The 19,829-nt window shown below is 28.8% G+C and overlaps 1 protein-coding gene across 1 annotated transcript in view; it reads left to right on the top strand.

Annotated features, from left to right (window-relative positions):
• The first annotated feature begins 15,011 nt into the window (after window positions 1-15,011).
• LOC111620492 (dopamine receptor 1-like) overlaps window positions 15,012-19,829 on the top strand; it is a 91,565-nt gene continuing 86,747 nt past the window's right edge. Inside the window, exon 1 of the mRNA XM_023362411.1 lies at window positions 15,012-15,080. The gene's annotated coding sequence lies outside the window, so the exon portion shown is untranslated. The remainder of the gene's footprint in view (window positions 15,081-19,829) is intronic.

Here is a 19,829-nt window from a genome sequence, read left to right as displayed (position 1 = left end):
ATTTCATAAAACACCATTACAAATTGCTATACAAAAGCAAGTTTCTGTCAACAATTTCTTGGAGCTTCAAATAATTCAAAATTTTCACCGAAATAAATTTTTTACATCAAAGGAAACTGGACACTTTTACCTCTCATTACAGCAACGAGATATGAAAGTGTCTTTGAAAGATTTTGTCAATGTTAACAGTTGCCTAGCTATATACAGACACGTATCTGAAGACAATACCATTGCTGAAGTAAAGAAGTAAGCGATAAAGATAAGGAGGAAATAAATCCTGTCAAGGACAAATATTCTCTCTTCCTAAATATAAGGAATAACCTCTCGAGCTAAAACAGTAATAAAATATAATTTATTTAAATTCAACTATATTAAAATAATAAAAGTTTCCTTAACTTGAAAACTTCTTTCTATTACTTCCACTCCGAGTTATCGAGGGTCTACTATATATTATTATTATTATTATTATTTGACTTTAGATATCAGTTTATTGTTTGTTTTTGCATTGTCTGCTACATCTTAAATTCATTTATAATAAAATAACAAGAAAAAAGAGAAGAGACTTCATCATATAATAAATGAAATAACACAAGTTTCATAAAATTTTAATAATGTAAAATTTCTATAAAATTTATCTGGTAAGGTCCAAATCTGTCTGCTCAAAACTGTGATAAAAGAGAACAACATATTTCAATATATTAAATTATTATTCATTTTTTTATATTTAGAAACTTAAATGTTTTAGCTTTCATAATATAGCCATAAAACTTTTACGTGAAACTTTAAAGATTTCATATTATAATAATGTCTTTTTTTAATATCTGATGAATAGAACTGATGGAAAATTATTTTAGTTTGTGTATAACTTTTAGCCTCATAAATAAACAAAATAATAAACTTTTGATTTGTAATTAGAAACAAAGAAAAAAATATATAATAAATTAATTAAAGAATAAAATTTACATGACTAAAAGTGTTTAGAGAAGCTATTATTACAATTATATATTATAAAATTTCTTGTAAAATATATATAACATACAAACGAGCAATTATTTATTGTGGCATCGCCACAATGCCGGAATGCAATTTTTAATCGTATTTTTAATTTATTTAATTTAAAATATATGCTCTTCGCCTCAAATATATAGTTAATCGGAGCCTTCTGCTCCATCTGGTCTCGTCTTTTATCTATCTAACTCCGTTCTCGAGAGTACGGAATGACAGACAGACGGATGGACGGAACGACAGGTCTACAATTTTTTCAAATTGTTGCCCAATAAAACATATTTACAATATTTATTCTGTTTCTATGTAAAAGAAATTTTATAAATTATCAAAAATATTACAAAAATACCTTTAAATAATTTATCGACATTTATTATTAAATAATAAAATTTATTATAAAATTTATTTCTATTCCAAGCGTNTTTTTTTTTTTTTTTTTTGTATAATTACGTGTGGATTATTCTTAAACTATTATTAAGTTATACTTTAAAATAAATATATTTTTTATGACTCTAATATAATAAAATAAATATTTTATTTTCAAATAATTATTTATTTTCACATGTTTTTTTCTTCACAGTTACACTAAAATGTAGATATTCTTACATAAATGTAAAATTTAAATTAATTACATAAAATACTCTTAATAAAACAATATTCGTAATAACACTTTTCTAATAATATTTTTAATAGTTGTACAGTTTACAAACTTTATTATATCAATAGAAGTTACTAGATTTTATGCTTGGGCATTGCCCACAATCCTTAATTAAACGACTCACCAACATGTCGAGTGTATAAAACCGCTGAACACTGGTAGTTAGTCGTGGATTCGCACTGGCCAACGGACTTTTGGAGTTTTCCGGGTTTTCCTTACGTTTCTAAAATCAAAATGAGTGCCAATTTACCGTAGAAAGTTCTCCTGAATGGCACCCCTCTGCAGATCCCACATGTATTGCTTTGCTGTAAATAAACAAAAAAAGACTTAATCTCCTCTTTTTATCTTCAATCCTTCGTCCAGCTTTAATATGCCCTGCCTATTTTATAAACGCAAATTTGTATGCAGCAGACACTTTAACGTTTTAATCCAATCTCTGTCTTAAGTGATTCTCAAGAGAAGAAAATTAAAACACACTTATTCTAAAATCGAATTATGTAACAATGAAAGGAATTTTCTAATTTATTAAAGCGATTTTATATATAAAGAAAGAATTAGTTTATTTTAGAATGAAATAATATTGGTTTCGTAGCTTTCTCGTCTTGATGTATACATCTTATTATATCTAAATCAAATTCAGATTTCCCCGAGGAATGAAAAAACAATTACCTGAAAGGAGAATTTTTAGATAGTCATTATTTTGATTGTTACTCATTTTATTGTTGGTTGTGTTTCGCTAGAAATAAATATGCCTATTAAATTTTCAAAAAGATATGTACAATGTTACCGGACAAAAAGACGCATGTTATCTCACGTCATCTGATACATAAAGGATATCATCTTCTAAAGGAAACATTTATAATGTTTCTTTCATAATAAATCTTTCTTCTCACTTGTTAAATTTTGTTGAAGCCTGTGCAATTGGATACAACCAAGCGATAAAATTTTTGGATTTTTTTAAGAAATATTTCTCAGAGATTCTAAAATTAACCGCCGTCGAAAAATGCAGACTATGTTAATGATTTCATTTATTTAAGTTTTTCTAAAATTTAAATCATTCCTGTTTTAACTTTTAATTAATGAAGCTTAATTTTTTCGTAAATGTAATTATAATATTGAAAATTATTTATTTAAATTTTCAATAGTAATGAAATTCTTTTATAATTAAGCAAATTATTCAGCGAATTGCATCTAATCTTGTAAAATATACAAAAACAAATTAGAAAATCAACCAAAGCTTCAGACAAAATCTCTCCGCTAGACATATAATATCCTAATTGTCTGACAATTATATTAAAATGAATTACGAGTATTTGCTTTTCTGTCATGAAGATGATTATTATATTTTTTAAATGTCAACATCAGTGTAAGTTGTATCTTTTAAATTTTTCTTTTCTACTAGCTTCATTCAAATGGCCAAACTAAATTCACCATCATTTTCATCTGTAAATGGCGGGTTCAGTCACCCGCCATTGACAGTCATCCGTGATTTCAAAAATTTTTTCTCTTGATTGCAAGATGATTTGTCTGTAGATTTGGGGTTCAGACTCTTTCTTCACAGTCAGCATCCATATGATTCTGGATCTTCCTCCTTTTTCTACTTGCCGATCCCGGTATACAATGCAGCTATTGGAAGCCTCTGGGGGTCATTTTTTCACGTGTTCATTGTTGTCCACAAAAGTCAATATTGCAGTCGTCATGTAGCTTTTCTTTATGACAAAATCAGTATATTTTGCCTTTTGTCAGTTTTACTTAGTATTGTTTATGTTTCTCAAACATTTGATTACAAAAGCTTCCAGTTTGTTGGTTCCTTTTATCGTTAAGTATATATACTTTCTTAAACTAAAATAGAAATACTAAAATCTTTTTCACGTCTAAGAGATAGAAAATATCTAAGATAAACAGTCTGCTAGAAATTCAACTTCAATGTCTAATCTGATTCAGTTTTCCAGTTTCTGGTGAGGAGAATTATAATGTTATTAATAAGAATTTTATTAACTATTTCAGTATGCAATGCCTAATTACCATGTATGAACCTAATTACTGCTTAATTTATCAAATACAAAATGACTAATAAATTATTATTTTTCTTAATGAAACTCCATTCTAAATCTTTTCACGACGACATTCATGTTCTTTCAAATGTTTTTAGAATCAATCAAAATAACGCTATATTACTTCGTGCCACATCAATTTGAAGTGATATCCACTTTAGAAAGTATAACTCTATATTATTAGCTTTTCCATGTAACAAGAGCTTACTTAGTATGCTCTCAATTTCTTACTTAGGCGATTCGCTGACTTTATTGCTTGAAGCAATTTCTTACTTTACTTACAGAAAAAGCTGAAAGAAAGAGTTTTTGTTTTATATCTGCAAAAAAGTGGCTGTTGCCATCGGTTGTTCGGAAGTTGTATTAAAAGTGTTTTATATTAGACAATACAAAAAAGTTCTGCTAAAGTGTGAAATAAAAAAATTGATAATGAAAATTGTAACATTCGAAATTCAATATAAATTACTTACGTATCAATAATATTGTAAAGTCAAGGAAAAGAAATCAATGTAAATACAATGAAAAATAGCTATAGAAAGACATATATAAAGAGGTGAAATGATAATCCTGTAATAAAATTAGACATAATATTTCAAATCTATAATTGCAAGCAATTAAGCTCTGTTGTAAATTGTTAATTATCTAGTATTATGTAACAATGGAATTGTTAAGAGAAAGTGACGTGCAAGATGCAGGTGCAGTTTTTTTTCGTTTTGCGGGAAATCGAACATATTTTTAGACCCATCTAAAAATTCTCTAATTAGTCTAGAAACAGGGAGACCCAATTCTTGCATTCTGTGAAAACGGGTAAGGTTGACAATAACGTAATAATCTTAATCTTTGCTATTGTTACTTTTTGCCCGAGCAACGCCTGGCCTATCTGCTAGTTATATATAAAACTAATATTTGCTATTCTCTACCATTGTAATAAAATGGATTTAATGTATTAAGCAAATTCAATCTGTTTTATTAGAATCGGACTGTATAATGCCGAAATTTAACTATTTATTGAGGACACAAAAAAAGTCAAAGATAATAACAGCAACATCTGGAAATCGAAAGAAACATTGTATCTACTTTAGAAACTTTAGCGAAGTATTTCCAATAGATAATGTATTCCATTCCAGTGCTATAGCTACATCTGAATGTTATCGTGAATTGACTTTCTATTCGCAAAAAAAGCAGTTTAAATTCAACCAACAGAACTTAAAATTCGACTATTGAATCGAATATTGCAAATATTTTAAATCTTTAGAATATTTTAAAATATTATTGTTAAATGCAGTTAAAATATTAACTCTATTCGAATTTAAAATAAGGCTAGAGTTTACTGAAACCCAAGAATCTATTCAACTCAATTGCCAAAAGAACAGAAAAGATTATTTTACATTCGTCACTTGTTGAAAAATAAACAACAGCTTGCTTAACAAATACTTTAATAAAATAAATAATATGATAAGAAAATGTTTAAGATTTTTATTTTCATGATATATGAATTTAATAACAATTTGTATAAATTTAATTATGAAATTTCTTCGATCCTAAGACCAGTTTCCTACAGAAAGTCTTCTTGAAACACTCCCTCTTTGGCATATCTCATATCACCTATGTATTGCGTTTCCTTATTCCATTCATCCATCTACCCATTGTAAAAAACTAAAGGTGGGTAAGAAATTGTATATTTGAAATACAGTATGTTCTTAGTGCAGTGTTTTTCAACCGAGATGTTTCAATAATACTTCAGGGATGCTGGAAAATATGGTGCTGAATAGATCTATAACACTTTATATGTGTATTAGCACTAAGTGTAATTGATTAAAAAAATAGGAATGTCACAAGAAAATATTAGGATGTTGAAGATATCAGTTTAAAAAATTGAAAAAACACCATCTTAATATATTAGTTTCTTCGGACATACTATAAATATATTGTAAAATTATACATTCTATAAATTTCTATAAAATTTTGGTACACACTAAATGTAACAGATACATGATAGATGACACTAACATTGGCCATTACATTTGTCTGAATTATCAATACAAATTTTCAAACATCTTATATGTCTAAATTTGCGCTTTAATCCTCTAAAATACGCTCAATAATAGCATTTACTGCTGTGAATTAAAAATTCTCTGCAGCAAAGAAAAATATCCACTATCCCGATAATATATCATTAACTATGGCATGAAAAGATATGACGAATCACTCATCTTATATATACCTGACAGATATGGAATTTATTTTTTTAATGCTGAGTATTACTGCCAGAATTCTAGTATAATGCATGCTTCCTGGTGATCAAAATGTATACAGTCCTTAATCGAACTTCATTTTATCATGGTAAACTGATCTATATCTTTTTTATGAAGTACATATTCTTCCATTCGAATATATATTATTCATAGAACAAATATTTCTGGAAGTTTATATTAAGGTTTTTTTTTTTCCTTTTAGGATAAGCTGTATTGATTCTTTAGCAGCTAAATAATGTTAGTTGTTTAATTTATTTATTTGATAAATTACAAGTTTTATATGTTTTACTATATAAATAGTGACGAAATCTGTTGAAATTAATCAGAAATAATAAAAAAAATTATTTTGTCAAAAGACAATATTTCTGTGCCCGAATCTAGAGAATTTATGGATCTATATATTCACCATTATTTTCGATATTTCCCTTTGTTACAACAAACTATTTTCTCAATAGCATTATTATTTCGAATTTACAATTTGGTTTATAATTAATTAACACTGAAGATTTTTATCAATCGTGTAAAATCTGTTTCAAATAGTATTATCAACCTTTTTGCTAGTTAACTTTTACCTAATCCTTCTAAGAAAATTGTAACACATTGGACTTCAGACTCATATCTTGAGAAAATAGTAAAATTCACATGCTTGGAAAACAACTTATGACCTGATATATTCGCTATTTAACGCAACTGTATGACACGAAGCTCTAATTAAATCAAAAAGTCGAAGTTTTATTCGTTCTAGAATACTCGAAGTATAATGGCAGGGAAAAAAACCTAGTGTCTAATACATATTTGTCAAACCTTCCCCAAAATATGCTGACAGAATTCACACTTATTTAATGAATGAATGACAGATATCAGATATTAAATAGCTATAATTTCTGCTTCTTAAAATTGATATACTTTGAAACAATGTTTACTTTTTAGTTTTATGAATAGCTTTTTGTATATATATATTTTACACTGATAATATGAAGAAACTCTACTAAGTTTAGGTTAATTTTAAAATTATAGAGGTAAAAATTAAATTTATTTAGCAAGAAATCTATTTATGAATAAAATTATTCATTAAATTAATTCGTTGGTGAATTATGCAAAATCATTCTTAAATATTATATAAGTCTTCATAAAGAGAGAAAATTATAAAGATTAGAAAATTACATTATTTCTACTTTAAAAACTTAGAATATTTTAATAATTTATTTTTCTCCCTGCTTGTTAAGACTTTTACGAATCATTACAAGCAATTTCTGTTGAATTTTAAAATTACAAAATATTTATTCCTTCTGCCAGATATTTTATATTTCCAGATGCATTTAAATATCAAAAATTCTTTATAGGAGAATACAATAACTTGAGAAAAACATTTTAAAAATTCATAGTAACTATTCAATAATGGGAAGATTATAAATAGTAACTGCCAAATAAAATATTTAAATATTTACAAAATATGACAATGTTCAATGAATATATTTTCATTTAATTGACTACAAAATGTTTTCTATTTTCGAAATATATTTTTATTTATAAAATGTAAATAAATTTCATAACTATTGTAGATAGAAAGGAAAATTCCGATAAATCAATCATAAAGAATAGCAAAGTGACTTTGCGTAAAATAAAACAAAATAAGAAAAACGTTGCCGACTTGTTTACTATAAAATACGAAAAAAGAAAATTTAATTAAAGTAAGTTCGTGTTTATTTTGAATGGCGTAAGACCCTTTGGTCACAATTAAACTGTTTAAATTTGTATACAATATATTCTCGATATTTAATGTTCCATAAATGCTTATGTTATCAATTAGGAAATAATTATATATCAAACAATGTAAAAATTGAAAACAGCCGAATGTATCATCTTTAATTAAAATATACTTTTTATGAATGCATCATCCTTACCTAAGGGTTTTGAAAAATTTGGTCATTCAGAGATCGTAAATATTGAAATAATTAACACTTTAAATAGGCATTATTATGATAAGTAACGTTGATTTTATTTTATTAATGAAATAAATATAAAATTTAATTTAAATTAATGAAAACAATAAATATCAAACAAAAGGTGAGCGAGTCTCTTTTATATTGGTTTAATCATATCCAGAGAACGAATGAAGAAATTACTGGAAATTGTATACATGGGAAGAGTGAAAGAAAAGCGAAAGAGAGAACATACAAGAAATTGTTTACAAGAGCATTTGAAGAGGCGAAAAATTATAAACATGAGATATGTAAGAATGTGCTAGGAGGAGGAGAAAGATGGCAGAAGCGAAAAAAGTATGCAAAGCTGTCTGAAAGAATCTGATAAATGTACGGATAAATGTGTGTGGGATCCTTCTTGTCTTCTATCTACTTCTTGGAAATAGGCGTAAAGGTACATATGTTTGTTTGTATAAAAACACAACAAAGAGAACATAAAGAAGTTTGCTCTATCACTTTACATAACAAAAAGGAAAGTAAATTTTCTTTGTAAATTTATTTTCTCTAACGTTACAAGTAAAAATTTTATTTATAAGTGAATTAATATGAATTCTGAAACTTAACTGAAAATTTTTATATATGCAAGCAAACTAGATAAATAAATATACGTCTTTAATTTATTACTGAATTGTGTTCGTCAATTTATAATTTTTAACTTATGTTCGTGAAAATCAAAATATTTACAAAATATTTTAATAATAGGATTATATAAATATATTTCTTAAAAAAATACATATTAATAATAAATACAAGTACTGTATTAATTTTTATTGGTATTTTTTATAATCTTTCTAATTAACTTTTTCAGAATTATATTATTCATAATGAATGTTTAAGGTGTATTTTGATATCAAAAGAGTGATATGTAATGAGAATAAACGATGCTTGTCACATAAAATCTGCAAAATAACAATTCGAAGCGTATTCAGTTAAAATATCTGAAAGATTTGTAAATATATTCCTCAATGTAACAGACCTATTTGAGATTCACAAAGATACTAATAGAAACGGTGCGAAAATCGTGAATAGTTTTATTTTTTTGTTAATAAATATAAATATAATCATGCCATTAAGAGATTTTTTGAAATTTAACAGTTTCAATTATTGGTCGAGTGGAGAAGACCGCTGAAAACTGGTAGTTGATTCCGGATTCGCGCCCGTAGTTTTCGCGGTTTTCTTCACCTAAATAGAAGATAGTTCTCTCGGTTGATACCATCCTTGTTAGTTCGCTCATGATACCTACCATATTCAAGGGGTACCTTGGTGGAGTGTGGGAATACAATATGCAAGAGTTCTAACCTTGTTACATCCTTATCCCATAAAATCAATCTGAAATTTAACAGATTTCAGAAATGAATAAAGATTTCGGGAGTCTTGTTTGCCCTTAAAATTTAGAATAATGTATCACAAAAATTATTACAGGATAATTTAAATATCTAGTATATTAAAAATAATGATTATCTTCAAATTATGTATCGTTTTCACTCTGCCAATAATTCCGAAAAACGTCGTGTCGTCTTTCCGCCGTACTGTTTGAATAATATAATGTTACCACGACATTGTCAAACGATCTGTCTGCATGGCTTGTATCGCATGCAGAAACAGAAGGCCGGTTTATACAATACGACTATCCCCGAAATTTTGACTCTTTACTAGAACAAAGCGACAGAACTCGCGGTTTGTTGGTGACCTGTCGCATCGTCGAACCAATCAATGATGAGATCAGAGTCACGTGTTAGTATTTAAAAAATTAATGGCATCCATATGGGCATTCGATGCTAAATTAAACTTAATTAATTTATGTTGAAAATGAGAAATTTTACGGAATAACAAACATAAGAATTATCATAAATATTAGGAGCATTAAAATTAGGAGAAAATTCCACATTTGAGTGCTAATAGTCCCGTTATGCTATACCTTTGTAATTAAATCAAATTAAATTATTGTTTTATTTTTATGTAATGGAACGTACAGTATTAAATTTAAATTAAAAATATGAAGGATCTGTTTATAAGAGATATAAAAGAAGAGACAGTCAGCCAAAACTTTGTATTCATAGTATCTACGTATTCAGCAGTGGCGTGACGTGACATTTGATAGTAGGGAAGCTGTGTTTCTGTAAGAAGCCGACTTCCAGGGGCAATCAGTTAATTGCGCGTCAGTGATGGTCAAGGGTCCATTCGTATCGTTAGTTCGATAAGCCAGTAAAAACAGTAGACTTCTCTAAATGTATTTTTAATATCGCAATTACATTTGGAATCGCTAGCCACGATATAAGGGCTACAATTAAAAATAAAATAATAAAAACTTACTCGGTTAAATAAAATGTGTGGTGGATATACACTACCTGGTACAAAACATTCTTCAATTATATTAATATACTTTTAAAGAAAATTATAATTAAATACAGTAGAGCCTCGATTATCCGATTCAATTGGGGACTGGGGTTGGTCGGATAATTGAAAAGTCGGATAACCGAAAAGTATGAAAAAATCCATTATCAGTGTAGTATATTATTATATCCCATGTAATTAGTATATTAGTATATCGCTATTAATCTACTTTGCGTTGAATTTTCATCGATGTTAAGCCTAACAAAAATTTTTTAAAATAATAATCGTCGCTATTGTATCGTTAAAAATTAGAAAATTAAGCCTCGTTTAAATACTGGCTCCCTTTCATGGTCGAATGAGTGTTGCCAGCTAAAACTCGTAAAAATAATATTAAAGTAGCCAAGACAGCCAAATATTGTAGCGCCACATCACTAGCGGACATTTGAAATTTGCTGACTAGGACGGTCGGTTAACCGAGGTTTCGTTAATCGGGGGTCGGATAATCGAGGCTCTACTGTATAGCTTTGTAAAGAAACGTACATAAAAATAACATAAAATATTCTTTACTTTTTAAATCTTAAAATAATCCACTTAGTCAAATAGCTCCCTACCAGTGGCTAATGATTGGGATCAGAGACGGTCCTGCAGTCTATGCATGCACGCGGGCTGCCAAATCCCGAGGGTGCCGATACCGGTCAATGTCAAATGCCTGTTTAGTCGCATCACTAGTATACCTCAAAGGACGCGGTAGGGTTGTTGTACATTTTAAACGTTTCTCGCCATGGCTGTAAAAATCTAAATATGTTAAACTTAATAGTCATTTGTTTTCTAACTAATTCGTTTTAGAACCAGGTGTTGTCCACGGAAATTTCCAAAATTTACAAATTTTCGGTCACTCTCGTTGAACTGGAAAAATTTCTGTCTTTATTACATCTAATATTTCGAAGAAATCAGTCCCCACTGTACTCGGCTAGAGATTGGTTCGGTTAAGCTTTTGTTTAAGTAAAATTTCGGCTCCTTCATCAGGGTTTTGTTTATGTGCCCAATTCCCTAATCGCTTAATTATTTAACTATTTCTTAAGTAGAAATAAGTCGAAACCGATTACTTTGTACTCGAATATTTGTTGTCTCGGGAAAAAAAGTGGAAAGACAAATTTTTATGACAACGGATATATAAATCGTAAATTTAAGGAAAATAAATTCTAGAGCTTTTTCTGTACCTCGTGCATCTCTCTCATTCATTAAATTTAGTTGTAAATGATGCTGTCAAAGTAACAGTTAATTTTTTAACATTATATAAGAATTGTACACGTTTTTTTCTACATCCTCTTACAGATGAGACATACGAAATCGTAATATCACTGGTTTAACATTGAAATCCGTGAGTAATATAAAATCGGAGAACGTAATAAAATATCAAATATTTTAATGGATTTTTTAAAACTAATGTCAACTATACAGAACTATCATAAAAACATACCAGTAAATTCTTATCGGTTGGGTTAAGTTATAAATCTACTCGTGATTCACGTAATCGGGCGAGGGCGGCCAAATATCCAGCGTGCGGGCAGCCAATAGCCCAGAACCGGTCCTGGATAGAATTGGATGTGGTATACGTGTAGCATCCACCCGAGGTCCTAGGCTTCTACCAGCTAAACCGGGTGAGGTTGGTGCTCTGTAAAGCTCATGCGCGAATCTGGCTTTTTGGATGCTGACAACACAGCGCTTCCACTCCACCACTAATATTCGAATATATAATAGCGATCTTATCTTTTTTCACGTGTAGTATAGAAATTTGTAATAAGATATATAATGCGGTTATAATAAAATATTGTGCAATTATTTTCATATAATTAAAATTAATATGTATTTATTTTTTAGAAAATAGAAGAGAAGCGGCGCATCCACCGCTTCTAATGACGGCCCGCCACTATTGAGGTAATATTTTTATTTTTATTTATTTACTTATTTTTTTTGTTAGACGTAAATAATTAATTAAAGTTATATTTTATTTCAATAAAACATATTATAAACAATCTTTATAGCATTTATTCATTCATTCTATAATCAACTGGTGTAAAATCTACATAAATTTATTTCTACTGAAATACCTAACTTTAATTTTAAAAAACTGTCAGTTTGAATAAATTAATAATGTACAAATAATATTTTTTTTAACAAAATCTTTTGCATTCCATTAAATCTAGTTTTAATTTAATTTGAATATTTGTGTTTCTTACTTATTACAACAGTTAAAATCGTTTTAGTCATCTTCATAATCATGTGTATACTGTATATAGGCCTACATGTTTCTAAAACTTAAGGACGATCACAATTGTTTGGAGGGAGAAGTGGACCAATTTGCCCAAAGAACACATGAATCACTTGGTGAGTGTTGCATCGCAGTTCGAGGTGGACATATTCTACTGACTTTTCTCTCTGCCCTGGTATTGTTAAGCACTTTTCATCCATTCGCCATCCATGTCCAGCTACTGTATTTAATCTTTCTAACCTTACTTTTTATTCCATTGACTTGTAAAATCCTACAAGTTGTTGTGTATTACCGTGTGTTAGACGTCCAGTAATACAGTTTTTGCCATATTTATCTAGAAATCTCGTCCGTTCTTTAGTTTTAGACAAGTGTATAAGTGTTTCTGTATTTATCTCTATTACTTGGATATTAGAGAAGGGTTCATTTTCAGTCTCTGATACTTCTAAGACATAATTACACTCGTAGAAGAAGCATCTCAAACTTAATATTAAATCCATTAGTTGTAAGTACTTTTGTTATTGATGAAATTGCAGTAAGAAACAACTGTCATATAAATTTATTACATTTTAAGAAATAAATCTGTAATTGTAGTGCTGTATTCTGATTGTGTTTCACGAATAAATTGTATAGGACTGTTCATATACTCTCATTTTAACTATTAAATAAATAAGCAAACTAAAATCAATAATATTAAATGTAAAGAGAAACTAGTTTCCATTTAAATATATGTGATAATTTCAAACATTTAAGAAAATAGATATTGTTATAATTTTATGATTATGATAAACAGATTATAATTTTATGATGATTATAAACAGAACATCATATTTTGAATGGAATGTAATGTAATGATAAAACGGATAAATTTGTAGTTTTTTAAATCGAAAATTGATCAATAGTAATTTAAAATAGTCTGTTTTTATTGTTAAGCTAATTATTACAAGTAGTATGTGGTATTTAATAATAAAACTTAAAACTTAAAACTGTTCTGAGTTTGAAATAGCCTAATTGCTGTATGTGGAAGTTTGCCTGTTATCGTGTCAATCGGATGGCCTATGAAAACGTTTACAGAAGAAATTTTTGGACGCACCTTGTTTTATAGGTTTATGCCAAGTGGATCCGATAAGAACTGACAATATCCAAGTATATTGTGTAAATATAGTTTATCTTTCATAGGTAGTAAGTTAAATATCAATAGATAAATTTGTCCTGCTGGTGTGAATGTTCTGCATAGACTTACCTCTTCTTCTGTGGTAAATCTCGAGTGGGTCCTCCAAATCCTTCAGAAGACATAATTAAAAGAATCTTGGAAAGTCTCTATCACAAAACTGGAACTTCTTGTTTTGGTCCTTCTCTTCGTGGTCATTATTCTCGGAAAGATTAGCCCATGGCTTTTTTAATTTGATGTCTCTCTTTTCTTTGGAGCCCAGTCGAGAGTTTTTGTTCACTGTTTCAGGCTAGAAGGAGAAGAATGATGAGTGGCTATCTTTATCACGTGATATGATCTAAATAACAAAGGAGATTTCTGCAATGAAAGAAATTAAACTTGAAAATATATTTTTTAAATTGAACGTAAAAAATAAAAGACAATAATCTTTTTTAATGTGAGAATCCTCACCCCTCCTGTACATATTATAAAATAAATAAACTATACTTCGATACACTGTAATATATTTTAGTATTGTATAAAATGTTAAAATATGACGAGTTTGAATATAAAGAAAATTTATTTCTGGGATATTTTTTGAATCTGGACATTCATCATAATTTCGTCACGAAACGTTTTTATAATAATAACAGATAGACAGATATAAAATTGATTGATTAAAAATTATCAAGAAAAAATATAATTTTCTCCATAATTACCTCATCTATTACGATAATACTGTATAATTTTTTTGTCATGGAAAAGGAATTGGCAAAGCGTAATAAGAATTTATTTTTCTTATAATTGTGAAGATGGTACATTTGTCATTTGCTCTGACTGATAAAAAAAAGGTAAATTTCTTGATTTTTTACACGATTCGTTAAAAATGTTTTGCTGATATTGACATTTTAAATTATCTTCTATAATTAGAATTTCAATTATAATTATACAATTTCACACATGTATTCATTTAACACATAATATTGTATGGAATGTTATGAATATATCTAGATGTTAAGCTTAATTACAGTACTGTATATGCAAACCTAAATCAATTTAAATTGATAATTTTCAATAAGTAATTTAATATAACCTATATAACAATGTTATTTTCCTTTGTTTTTGCTTAATAATAATAAGTATAAAATTTATTACTTTTCATGCACATTTCTTTTTCAAGTTATGAAAACATTACGCACAAGAAACTAATCTTACAACAAGGATAAAAGAACTTTAAAGTATTTCCTTTCTAAGGGATATTTCCAAGCCTTTATTTAGATATATTATTGCCTTGAAAATTACTAAAATATATATTATTTTAATAGTTTTTTAGTGTTTATAAAAAAGTTGTCAAGGAGGTTACGTGTAGGGACAAGGTAAGTCAAGTTTTCACTCATTGGAGCAATAATCTTAAAAATAATGGACTATAGAATCATTTTATCATTTTTGTTGAAATTGTTTGCATTCTGACATATATTTTACGTACATTACAGCAGAATAAATTAATACAAAGAATGATTTACAATCATTGTCACAGAAGTATTACTTACAGAATATTATACATAAAATTTTTCGCATGGTGATATATTTTTTCATATTTTTAAAGATTATGTAATAACAGAAATACAAAGTACTAAGAAAACTCTTCTGAATGATCAGAGATAAAATGATAAAAAAAATAAACCAATAAATAAATACATTTATTTTTCCAACTAGATTTAAACTTATCCTTCTTCTCAATTTGAAAATGATTTTTAGATCCGTCATTTTGAAATTTTATATAATTATTGATTATATTTTTACAGGCAGTTTTACAATTTTTTTGTAAACAGTAATATATGCAAATGGCCTCGATATATAACGATACTGCCAAAATAAGTGTACATCATTGGATCTTTCTCTTTCATTTGAAACAACTGACAACATAAATTGTTCTGATATGAAGGTTAATTGCAAGCTATCATCATGATTCACACATTCAATTTCTTTAATAATTTTTATCTACTTTCATAACTTTCTCATATGTGATAATTTGATTTTCATCAAAATTAAACGGTTCATCCAAAACAAGGCCTTTTTTTAAAACATGCAGCATTATCTTTACCAATGTTTAGTAATGTTTCACTTTTTACATTAATTTTGTATTGCACTAAGCCATTTATAAAAGGAGCTTTGTTTCTATTTAAATCAATTAAACATAAAAACATTCTATTTCCATTATTAATTAAAATCCATCCTTCATCAGAATAATTCTTATGGTAATAGCTACAGATGTCATCTAATTAACCGCTATCACTTCTATGTGGTTTTTATATGACCCCGAACATTTTCAAAACATTTTTCAATATTCTTTTCGCCAACATCTGAGTCTTCTTGGTTTTGTTCTACTTCAATCTTTTGGTAGACCAGAAAATATTGTTTGCACAGCATTGAGCTTTAACTTCGAAATTGTTCGCAAGTATTCTTTTGTTTTACCTTTCACTACACAGTTTCTTTTTCTGATGAAGTCATCATCTGCAAAATGCATCATGCATACGATAGGATTTTTTATTGCGTTAAAACCTGTAGGGATTTTCCTCAACCATTGTCTTTTGGAAGACCAAAAGTGGATGATAGTTGAGGATGGATTTTGATTGTTTCTTTCTCACTTCTACAGTTGGATTTGCAACTAGCTATACTTCAGCACTTATAAGTTGTCTTTCTATTTAAATAAGACAATTCACGCATGAAAGCAATTAGCACTGAATTGGTCATATGATAATTTATCAGTTTGGGCACCGAGGAAGGCCTATGAATTTACAACTGTCACGACAGCCTCATTGACGTACAGTACATAATGTGCATTCAAATTCACTATCTCTTTAATTAGCCTGAACGTCTGGAAGTAAGTCCTCATAATTGCAGCATACAAAGCATATGGACTTTGTATGCTGCAATTATGAAGAACACCGCCTAAATTCTTTTTGCTACTACAGAATAAACAGGAAACCACCTCGGCGCGTTGTGGTCTGATGATACTTTTTGAAGGCGTTGTGGTATATTCATAATGCTGGAACGATTTGTGGTCATGTAATTTAACAATCCCGACCTGCATTTTTTATATGCCACACGCCTCATGGCCTTTTTATAAGCAGCCAGGACGCAAACTTTCTTGTTGTGGCAGTTTGTAAAAAGCCATAACGCGTTATAGGCACTTAGTCTCGAGTTATGTGAGAAGCAACACAAATGTGTTGGGAATGTCATGGTTTTAATGATACCAATCAATTCAATTAGCAATTCATTAAACGAGTTGGTACCACGTGACACTTCCAACAATTGTATTATAGATCTACAAAACTCTAGTGTGACTGGAGGGTCGGCACCTCTTTAGTGCCTCGTCAGGATTGACACCACCGTGTCCCGATTGACCCGGAAGCCGAGACGACGTGTTGATTCGGTTCCGCGAGCGGCTTCGTACGCGGGCGATCGGATCCGTGATGGAGATGGGTTGAGAGACAGTGTACCGGAAGTAATGTAAAGTACTCAGATACGAAAGTTAACAACTAAATAACCGTTTATTTTAAACGAAGAGGAATACTTGATACAATATACAATAGATATCGGATTAGGTTATACCGACTTAGCCTATTCTTCTAGCGGTCGCGAGAGAGAGAGTTCACATGAGATACGCGCGAGGATAAATATCTTGTAGAGGATCTTGGTTGCAATGTTGTGAGGGTAGAGGATCTTGTAGGAGATCTTGATCTGCTGCGAACCGGGTGGACAGAAAGGAAGAAAGTTCTGGGGACAGTTATTATTCCGACAGTTTTGAGTAAAAAAAAAATAGATATTATTGACGTAGGCGAGGAGGTACTCGAAAACGAGGTATTTTAAGGAGCACAGGGTATCCGTAAATTAGGACACAGGGAAAAATGAGTGGTCCGATTGAGGAACTGGCGACGCCTGCCTAAACTTTTAGTTTCTGGCTATATTGACTTGAAGAAATTGAAATAGTAGGTCGGGAGGTTATGAGAAAGCGTCGCTTTTACTGCTGAGAACTTAACATATGATTTACTCCCAGGTGTGAAAGTTGATGTTACGACGTTAAATTGCTTACGTTGAAGTCTGATTTTTATACTATACTAGGTCTGTTTTTTACTGCTGATTTGAATGTTTACGATCTTTCGCCTAACGCAGGCATGACAAACATACGGCCCGCGGGCCGGATGTGGCCCGTGTAATGGATTTATATGGCCCGCGATTAATCTTTCAATATTAGCTACTCAAGTCAGAATTGCTCGGTGAAAAATTCTAACGCCTAGGAAAAAAAGGGTCAACAACTCGCTGTCTGGTTAGAGTTAGCCCTCCATTACAAATCTCATAAGTACAGCGTAGAACGTTGATAAAGCATGATAATGTGGAAAACGTATCTGTAATCTCTATGTACTGTACAATTTAGTCTCTAAGGGGTGACACCACAATGAGATCTCGCACCACCTCAAAATCTTCCTAGGGCAGCCTCTGGTTCGGCCCGTGAAAAAAGTTTTCTTTCCAATTCGGCCCGGGGGCAAAAACTGTTGGCTACCCCAGGCCTAACGTGTACCTACATTACGTATAGGATATCTTCCGGGACATCAAAAGTTGTAATACTATTAACAAGAAACACTGTGTATCTTGTAAAATTCCCTAAAATGTTTTATACGTTATCTATTCTAGTTTGATATTTCTTGTAAACATATTTATTATTTATTTTCTTATATTATTTATAATAAAATTTACGTTTTCTAATTTAAAAAAAAAGAAATAAAACACCTATTTTATTCGATAGTGAAAAAATATTGTTAGACAAATTGCCTTCTTCAGCATTCTCCAGAGATGAAGAAATAAACAAAGGCGTAAAAAATAGTTGTTTGACATAACATGCCTATTAACTATCTTATTAATATCCTCACAGATAGAAGTAATAAAGATAATAACACTAGTCTAAGTATTATTATCTTCATTTATATTCATTTAGCACTATGCATGTAATTTATATCAAGTTTATGATATAGTTATTAATTAAGACTTTTAATTATCATTTATTTAAGCCTGGAAGTATTTATTAAAACTATTATAGCTGTTAATATAATATATAAATCTTAACGATTCATCATTTATTTTAAATCTTTTTTTATTTTTGATGTTTTTTTCGAAGATTTGAATTTAGCAGAACAACATGCATTTTTTCCATGTTTTTATAAACATAAACAAATGATTTTTAATATTTTATTCTTCAAATTTTTTAATAATTAAAAAGCTCTTATTTAATAATAATAATAATAAACAATATTGTATTGTATTATCATGATTAATATCACTCTCTATTCACAAATTTAATTAATATAAAATAATTTTTAATATTTAAAAATACATTACTTGATTTATTATTATTATTTAAAATTAAAAAGATACATTAATTTTTAAAAAGCCACTATTTGTATTTAAAATTTGAAAAGCTTATCTCATTAATTTTGCATCAGCAGGTAATCTGTTGACATAGATTGAGGCTACTCAAAATTTATTTCTACCCTTTACAAAAATAAAAATAAATTCTAAATAATAAATGATGTTAAAATTATTCTGTAATGAAGCTATTTATTCTTTGATATTTTAAAATAAAACAAATATTATTATTTTGCATACGTAATGAATTTATTTAAATGAATATCGACGATTTTATCAACGAGAAGCAAGAATATTAATGCTTTTATCTATCAAACATTAAGAATTAGAGCATTAGAACAATTAAATTTCACATAATATGAATATTTTACTCATAATATATGTGAAATTTAGTCGTTATCACTTTCACTTATACCATAAATTACAATGGAATAAGTAAAATTGTGACTATTTAAAAATCCTGCAAGATACAATCGAACATAAATTAGAATTTTTATAAATAATTCTAACATAAAAAATGTAATTTTGATTTATTTCCTTTTTAACAAAATAAATCAAGATTTTTATGTTATTTATTATTTTAAACGTAAAAAATATCGATGCTCTATCGAACTCAAAATAATATAGGGCCTAATTATATCACGTATTTACACGTTTTCAAGCAGAATTTTGAAAAAAAAAAAAAATATTATACAATTTGA

This window comes from Centruroides sculpturatus, unplaced genomic scaffold, assembly GCF_000671375.1.
Source record: "Centruroides sculpturatus isolate CEXI.00-Female unplaced genomic scaffold, Cexi_2.0 scaffold28, whole genome shotgun sequence".
Classification (NCBI taxonomy): Eukaryota; Metazoa; Arthropoda; class Arachnida; order Scorpiones; family Buthidae; genus Centruroides; species Centruroides sculpturatus.
Note: the sequence above shows the minus strand (reverse complement) of the source record. Positions and strands in the feature narration are given on the sequence as shown.